General features: G+C 36.8%; 1 long non-coding RNA gene across 1 annotated transcript; it reads left to right on the top strand.

The window, feature by feature from the left end:
* Positions 1 to 687: 687 nt before the first annotated feature.
* LOC122479618 lies at positions 688 to 7,717 on the top strand. Its single transcript, XR_006296382.1, has 3 exons — positions 688 to 698; positions 3,809 to 3,818; positions 7,348 to 7,717. It is a non-coding gene; the product is annotated as an uncharacterized LOC122479618 (long non-coding RNA).
* Positions 7,718 to 9,625: the final 1,908 nt, after the last annotated feature.

Genomic DNA, 9,625 nt, shown 5'->3' with positions numbered 1-9,625 from the left:
ATCAAAAGTAGAACTACCAAATGATCTAGCAATTCCACTATTGTGCAGCCAAGGGAAAAAAAAAAGAAGAAGAACTCTAATTTAAAAAGATATATGCAGTTCAATGTTCACTGCAGCATTATTTAAAATAGCCAAGATATGGAGGGTGGCTCAGTCAGTTGAGCATCTGACTCTGATTTTCGCTCAGGTCATGATCCCAGGGTTGTAGAATCCAGCCTCACATCTGGCTCTGCACTGAGTTTGGAGCCTATGTAAGATTCTCTCCTCTTCTGCTCCGTTCCCCTGCTCTCTCTCTCTCTCTCTCTCTCTCTCTCTCAAATAAAATAGCCAAGATTCAGAAACAACCTAAGTGTCCATCAATGGATGAATGGATAAAGAAGATGAAGTATAGAAATACAATGGAATAAAAAGCTATAAAAAGAGACTGAAATCTTTCCACTTGAGACAACATGGATGGAACTGGAGGGTATTATGCTGCATGAAATAAGTCAGACAGAAAAAGACAAAAAACATATGATCTCTCTTATATATGGAATTCAAAAAACAAAAGAAATGAGAAAACAAAACAAACAAAACCAATCTCATATATGAAGAACAGGCTGGTGGTTATCAGAAGGGAAGAATGGACAAAATGGGTACAGGGGTTTGGTTAGTTGTATAGTGCTAGATTGTAACTAGACATTGTGGTGATCACTTTAGTGTATAGAAAAATCTAATTATTATGTTGTATATATGAAACTAATATAATGTTATATATCAATGTTATATACCAATTTTACCTCAATGAAAAATTAAAATTATAGAAAATAGAAATGATAAGAAAACGAGAGACTAATATAACAAAAATGGAGGCTTAGTGTAGAGGCCACAAAGACCAATGCCCAACTAATAAAGTCTAAAAGTAGAGGTCAGAGGGTGCAGAGGGAGAGTTCTTAAAAAATAGTATTAGAAAAATACTATAGAAAACTGAATCTGTACATTCAAAGTATCCAGTTTATTCAAAACAACATATAGTAATACTTTTAATATACCTAGCCCCACAGAGTTTTGAATTACCAAACATCAGATGAATTGAATTCCAAAGAGAAGGAAAAAAATTAGTACAAATGATCTGGTGAAGTCAGAGTGGCATGGAATTTCCCAGAGGAGAGCAAAGAAAGTAAATCTATGACAAGAGTAAAGGGAGACTGCAGGTGTAGTTAAGCAGCTGACACAGAGAACAACCAATACAGGTGGGAAGAAGAGACGGAGGGACATCAAAGGAAGGTGTGTGGGAGAAAAATGAAACTAATGAATCCACTTGATACATTTGTGAATTTGGAAAAACATAAAGATATGCATTTAAACATTTGGCAAACTACCTAAAGAGATCTACAGAAATCTAAGCAAGTGAAAAGTGAAGACAATTACTGATCTCAAGAAAACAAAAAGTTGTATGAAACAAAAATTATAATCATAATTAATTTACATGATCAGCCAATAATGTTTACATCATCATCATAATGTAATAATGCAAACACTGACTTAACTAACATTGTATTATTATTATTAAAATGTGTAAATCGTGGATTCTGGTCTAAGATGGCAATGTTGGAGACTCTGAACTCACACCCATGGAACAGACTAAACCATACCTATATATAGAACAACCCCTCAAGAACTAAGGGTTGACTGAACTGAGGGCACAACAAAAGACAAAACAGCAAAAGACAACAGCAAGAGAGATGGAGACATGGTAACAATGGGAAACTTCACCCCTGACCCTGTGAACTTCAGTGGAAAGGGACAGTGCTGAGGTACTGTATGTAATGGATTCCTCTGTCAGTGGGCACAGGGAAAAAAACAAAAAACAAAAAACAAACAAACAACAACAACAAAACTACAGTGTAAAAGAGCAACTAACATAAAACTGACAGCACTAGAATTGTGTCAAACAGCAGGGAAGCTGCAGCAATGCTTTCCAGGTCAGAGGGACCAGAGAATGACACTGCTTATGTACCCCCTCTTCCTTAAAAGTACAGATGGGAGCAAGATTTGGTCCCTATAATGAGTCCCAGGTCCCGAAGCTGATACCAGCCCTGGTCATTCTGGGGCACAGAAAATAAGGCCCAGGTTTTTCTTTCTTTTCCTTTCCTAACCCATTTCCCTTTTTCTTTTCCCTTCCCTTTTTTTTTTCTTTTCTTCTTCCTTCCATTTCCCTTTTCTTTTACTTCCTTTTTTCCATTTCTTTCTTTCTTTTTTTTTAAACTTTAATGTTTTTATTTATCTATCTTGAGAGAGAGACAGAGAACATGAACAGAGGAGGGACAGAGAGAGACACAGAATCCAAAGAAGGCTCCAGGCTCCGAGCCATCAGCATAGAGCCGGATGCAGGGCCTGAACCCATGAACCGTGAGATCATGACCTGAGCCAAAATCAGACACTTAACCAACTGAACCACCCAGGTGCCCCTCCATTTCTTTTGCTTTCTTTTTTAAATTCTTGTTTAAAAAGAAGCAGTTTAAAACAGCAACTAGCATATAAAAGAGCCAGCCCTAGACCTCTACCAAGCAGTGGGGGTAGCTGCTGGAAAGCTCTCTCAGTAGGAAGGGGTAACACACATGGTCTACACTCCCCCTCCACCTTGAAAGCACAGACACATGCACAGTCTGCAAGTGCTAACCAGCTTGCCACCTCAGTGAGCCCTGGCCCCTACCCCAAATCAGCCCCAGTCATCCCACTAAGGTGGCTATAGGGTGGTATACACCAGCACACCCCTGGTTAGCGCTAACTATAGTTCTAGCCTTTGCACCAAGGTGATACAGGTGCAAAACATTCCAGAACACTTCAAGCCTACACCATTTTGGCTTCAGACGGCTTGTTAGTGCAGAGCTCCAGAATTTCTCAGCTGCCATTTCTTCAGATCCAGCCACCCAGCCAGAGTGCCCCCTGTGAGGGGCACCCAAGAACATTCCTGCCAGAATCAGCCTCAGCTCCAATCCTCCAGCCAGAGTACCCTCTATGCCGAACACCATGAAATACCCCAACCTGTACCCTATTCAGCATCAGCTGTCTTGCCAGGTCACCCTCAGTGTACAGAGCCCCAAAACAACATGGCATGCAACCACTTCAGCTTTAGCTATCTTGTCAGGGCACATTTTTTGCAGAAAGCCCAGGGACCATACTGACCCATGCCCATTTTAGCATTAGCTGTGCTGCCAGGGCATCCTCTGTACAGAGTACCATATGATCCCCCCAGCTTGTATCCTGCCTCAGCAACAGCTGCTCCTTTAGAGCACTTTCTGTACAGAGAGTCCTGGAACATCCGCATTTACATACACTTCAACTTCAGCTATCCTGCCAAAATGCCCTCTGTGTGTAGAGCCAATGTCCCCCTGGCTTGCACCCACTTTAGTTCCAGCTATACTTCCAGGGCACCCTCTGTGCAGAGAGCTCAGGAACCTCCAGGGTTGCATGCCATATCTTCTCCAGCCACCTTGCCAAGGCACTCCCTGCTCAGAGTGCTCCAGCTTGCTCCCATATCAGCTTCACATGTCTTTCCAGGGTGGCCTCAGTGCATAGAATCTCAGGACACCTGGCCTGCATCTAATTGAGCTTTAGCTGTCCTAACAGGACACCCACCATGTGGAAATCACCATGACCAAAAGCCCATGCCAGGCACAGCTCCAATCAGTCAGCAAAAGTCACTAAGCACACACAGTCTTCATACAGGAAGATGATATACAAGACCATTCGTTCAAGCTTAGGAGAGGTACCTGTTCCACTTAATCCATATAAATAAACACAGAAAGTCAAGTAAAATGGGGAGACAGAGAAATGTGGTCCAAAAGAAAGCATAAGCAAAAAACCTCAGAAAAGAACTAAATAAAAAGGAGATAAATAATATGCCTCATAAAGATTTTAAAGCAATGGTCTGTAAAGATACATGAGGCTGGAGACAAGAATGAAGAACTCAGTAAGACCTTCAATAAAGAGATAGAAAATATTAAAAAGAATCTATCAGAGTTGAAGAATACAATAATTAAAATAAAAAACACACTAAAGGGAATCAACAGTTGACGAGCAGATGCAGAAGAACATATCAGTGATCTGGATGACAGGAAACTGGGAAGCACCCAAGCTCAACAACAAAATGAGAAAAGAATGAAAAAAATAAAATGAGGACAGGTTAAGAGATCTCTAGAATAACATTAAGTTAACAAACATTTACATTATAGGGTTCCCAGAAGAAGAGAGAAGTCATAGACAACATATTTAAAGAAACAGTAGTTCAAACTTCTGTGACATAGCAAAGGAAACAGACATCCAATCCAGGTCAAAGAAAGAGTTCCAAATAAGATGAACCCAAGGAAGTCCATATCATGACACACAATAATTAAAATATCAAATACTGGGGCACCTGAGTGGATCAGTCAGTAAGTGGTCAACTCTTGATTTCGGCTCAGGTCATGATCTCATGGGTTCATGAGACAGACCCTGCACTGGCTCTGTGCTGACAGTACAGAGCCTTCTTGGGATTCTTTCTCTCCCTCTCTCTCTTCCCCTCTCCTGCTAATCCTCTCTCTCTCAAAATAAATAAATAAATAAACATTAAAAAATGTCAAATGTTAAAGATAAAGAATTGTAAATGCAGCAACAGAAAAGCAAGAAGTTACCTACAAGGAAAAACCTATAAGACTATCAGCTGATTGTTCAGCAGAAACTTTGCAGGCCAGAAGGGAGTGGTATGATATATTCAAAGTGCTGAAAGAAAAAAAAAAAGAAAAACTATAAGCAAGAGTACCTGGCAATATTATTATTCAGACTTGAAGGAGAGATAGAGTTTCTCAAACAAAAGATGAAGGAATTTATCACCACTAGACCAGCCTTACAAGAAATGTTGCAGGGACTTCTTTAAGTGGAAAAGAAATGGGCACATTTAATGTAAGAAAATTATGAATAAAAAGATGTCAAATATGTCGGCATACATATAAGATGTGGAAGAAGGGAATAAAAAGGAAAAAAATGAAAAAGAAAAGCAAAGTGTTTTTTCTTTTCTTTTCCCGTCTTCTTTTTTTGGGGGGAATGTATTTGAACTTAAATGAGCATCAGATTAATATAAACTGCTATTTATTTAGGACATTTTATATAAACCTCATAGTAATTACAAACCAAAAATCTATACTAGATACACACAAAAAAATAAAGAGTAAAAAAGTCAAACATAACACTAAAACTCATCAGTCACACACACACGCAAAAGACAGCAAGGGGAAAAAAAAAGTTAGTACACAAGAACTAAAAAAACACTCAGCAAGCAAATAACAAAATGGCAATAAGCACATACCTATCAATAATTACTTTAAATGTAAATGGCCTAAATGCTCCAATCAATACACCTAGGGTGGTGGAATGGATAGAAACAAACAAAGCCCATCTATATGCTGCCTACAAGAGACTCACCTCAGACCTAAAGACACATACAAATTGATGAGGTGACTGGCTGGCTCAGTCTCTGGAACATGCATGTCTTGATCTTGGGGTCATGAGTTCAAGCTCCACGTTGGCACAGAGATTACTTAATAAAAATGAAAAGACACATACCAACTGAAAGTGAAGGGATAAAAAAAAGCATTTACTATATAGACGGAAGGGAAAAATAACAGGCATAGCACTATTTATATAAGACAAAATAGACTTTAAAACAAACAGTGCAACAAGACACAAAGATGGGCATCACATAATGATAATGGGATTAATCCCACAAAGGTATATAAATATCTATGCACCCAACACTGGAGCACATAAATATATAAAGCAAATATTAATGGACATAAAATGAGAAATTGATGGTTATATAATAATAGTACAAAACCTTAACACTCCACTTTCATGAATGGATAGATAATCCAGGCACAAAATCAACAAGGAAACAGTATCTGTGAATGACACACTAGATCAGATGGACTTAAGATCCATCCACAAACAACTGAATACACATTCTTTTCAAGTGCACAGGGAACATTCTCTGGGATAGATCACATGTCAGGTCACAAAACATACCTCAATAAAATTAATAATACTGAAAATCATACCATGCATCTTTTCTGATCACAATAGTATAAAACTAGAAATAAATCACAGGAAAAAAACTGGAAAAAACACAAACAGATGGAGGCTAAACAATATAATACTAAACAACGAATGGGTCAATAAAGCAAAACAGGGAAATATAATACAGTGTTATAGGCCTATCTCAAGAAATAAGAAAAAGCTCAAATAAAAATAAAATTCAATGCTTAAAGGAAAAAAGAACACAGCCCAAAGTGAGTATAAGGAAGGTAATAACAAAGATTAGAACAGAAATAAATGGGGGCGCCTGGGTGGCTCAGTCAGTTGAGCATCTGACTATGGCCCAGGTCATCATCTCACAGTTTGTGAGTTCAACCCCCACATCAGGCTCTGTGCTGACAGCTGGAGCCTGGAGCCTGCTTCGGATTCTGTGTCTTCCTCTCTCTCTGCTCCTCCCCAGCTGATGCTTGCACTCTGTCTCTGTCAAAAATAGATAAACTTAAAAAAGTTTTTTTTAAAAAGAACAGAAATAAATGACATGGAGAATAAAAAAAGGCAACAGAAAAAACTCAATGAAACCAAGAGCTGGTTCTTTGAAAAGATAAACAGAATTGATAAACCCTCAGCCAGACTCATCAAGAAAAATAGAGAAAGGACCCAATAATGAAATCAGAAATGAGAGAGAAGTGACAAGTGACACCACAGAAATACAAAGGATTATAAGAGAATATGACAGAACATTATATGCCAACAAATCAGACAACCTAAAAGAAATGGATAAATTTCTAGAAACATACAATCTTCCAAAACTGAATCAGCAAAAAAAAATAAAAAATAAAAAATCTGAACAGACCAATTACTGGTAACAACAATGAATCAGTAATCAGAAAACTACCAAAAAATAAAAGTCTAAGATCTGATGTATTTACAAGTGAATTTTACTGAACATTTAAAGAAGGGTTAGTACCTATCCTCCTCAAACTACTCCAAAAAATAGAAAAGGAAGAAAAGCTTCCAAACATTTTCTACCAGGCCAGCATTATCCTCATACCAAAATCAAACACACCACAAAAAAGAAAAAAAACTATAAGCCAATGTCCCTGAAGAACATAGATGCAAAAATCTTCAACAAAATGTCACCAAACTGCATACAACAATACATTAAAATGGCATTTACAATGATCAAGTGAGAATTATTCCAGGGATGCAAGGATAGTTCAATTCACAAATCAATCAACATGATACACCACATTAACAAAAAGGATAAAAATCATAAAATCATCTCAGTAGATGCAGAAAAAGCATTTGACAAGAGTCAACATCTATTCATGATGAAACTCAAAAAAGTATGTTTAGAGGGAACGTACCTCAACATAATAAAGTCCATATATGAACAATCGACAACTAAGATCATACTCATTGGTGCAAAAACTGAGAGCTTTCCCCTATGATCAGGAACAAGACAATGATGTCCACTCTCATCACTTTACTCAGCATATTAATGGAAATCCTAACCACAGCAATCACACAAGAAAAGGAAGAGGCACTCATACTGGTAAAGTAGAAGTTAAACTATCAGTATTTGCAGATGGCATGATACTATACATAGAAAACATAGAAAATCCTAGACTCCACCAAGAAACCACTGGAAGTAATAAATTCAGTAAAGTTGTATGACACAAAATTGCTACCCAGAAATTAGTAGTGTTTCTACACACTAATAATGAAGTAACAGAAAGAAATTCAGAAAATAATTGCACTAAAAAGAATAAAATGCCTAGAAATAAACTTAACCAAAGAGGTGAAAACTTTAAAATATTGATGAAAGTATTGAAGATGATACAAACAATGAAATTTCATGATCATGGGCTGAAAGAATTAATATTGTTAAAATATCCCTATTACCCAAAGCAGTCTACAGATTCAGTGTAATCCCTACCAAAATATCAACAGTATTTTTTCATAAAACTAGAACAGATAATACTAAAATTTGTATGGAACCACAAAAGACCCCAAAGAAACAAAGGAATATTGAAGGAAAACAAAAAAACAAAAGTTGAGGTATCACAATTCCAGATTTCAAGATATATTGCAAAGCTGAGGTAATCAAAAACAGTATGGTACTGGCACAAAACAGCCACATAGATCAGGAACACAATAGAGAACACAAAGAGAAACCCCACAAGTATATGGTCAATTAGTCTCTGACAAAGGGAGGCAAGAATACACAATGAGGAAAATACATTCTCTTTTAATAAATGGTATTGGGAAAACTGGACAGCTTCATGCAAAGGAATAAAACTGGGCCACTTTCTAATGCTGTACACAAAATAAATTCAAAATGCACTAAGGACCTAAATGTGACACTTGAAACCATAAAAATCCTAGGACAGTGCACAGTAATTTCCCTGATATCAGCCATAGCAACATTTTCCTAGATAAATCTCCTATAGTCAGGGAAACAAAAGCAAAAACAAACTATTGGGACTACATCAAATAAAACGTTTTCATACCACGATGGAAACCATTAAACAAACAAAAAGGAAATCTACTAAATGGAAGAAAATATTTGCAAATTATGTATCTAATAAGAGGTTAATATCCAAAACATATAAAGAATGTATATGATCATTCAACACATACACACATAATCATAATCATAATCAACACACACACACACACACACACACACACACACACACACCCCAATCTGGTTAATAAATGGGCAGAGGACTTAAATAGACATCTTCCCAAAAAAGACATAAAGATGGCTAACAGACATGTGAAAAGTTGCTCAGCATCGCTAATCATCAGGGACATGTAAATCAAAACCCTATGAAATATCACCTTATACCTGTCAGAATGGCTAAAATCAAAAACACAAGAAATAACAAGTGTTGGTAAGGATGCGGAGAAAAAGGAACCCTCATACACTGTTGTTGGGAATGTAAACTGGTGCAACCACCATGAAAAACAATATGCAGACTCCTCAAAAAATTTAAAATAGAAATACTATATGATGCAATAATTCATATATATGTATATATATATGTATATATAGCCATAAAAAGATGATATCATGACATTTCAGACAACATGGATGAACCCAGAGGGTATTGTGCTAAGTGAAATAAGTCAGATTGAGACAGTACCATATGATTTCATTCATAAGTGGAATTTAATCAAAAACAAAAACAAAAAAACCCAAATGAATAAACAGACAAAACAAAATCAGACCTATAAATATACAGAACAAACTGATGGCTGTCTGAAGGGAGGGGAGTGGAAGAATGGGAAAAATGGGTTAAGAAGAGTGAGAGATTCAGGCTTCCAGTTATGGAAGGAATACGCCATGGGAATAAAAGGCACAGCATAACGAATAGAGTCGATTATACTATAATAATGTTATATGGTAACAGATGGTAGCTACACTTGTGGTGACTATATCACAATCTATTAGCTTGTCAAATCACTATGCTGTACACCTGAAAATAATATAACACTGTGTGTCAACTATATTCAAAACTAAAATAATAGTAACAATAATAAGTAAAAATATAAATGTGTAAATACT

This window comes from Prionailurus bengalensis, chromosome C1 (assembly GCF_016509475.1).
Source record: "Prionailurus bengalensis isolate Pbe53 chromosome C1, Fcat_Pben_1.1_paternal_pri, whole genome shotgun sequence".
Taxonomy (NCBI): Eukaryota; Metazoa; Chordata; class Mammalia; order Carnivora; family Felidae; genus Prionailurus; species Prionailurus bengalensis.
Note: the sequence above shows the minus strand (reverse complement) of the source record. Positions and strands in the feature narration are given on the sequence as shown.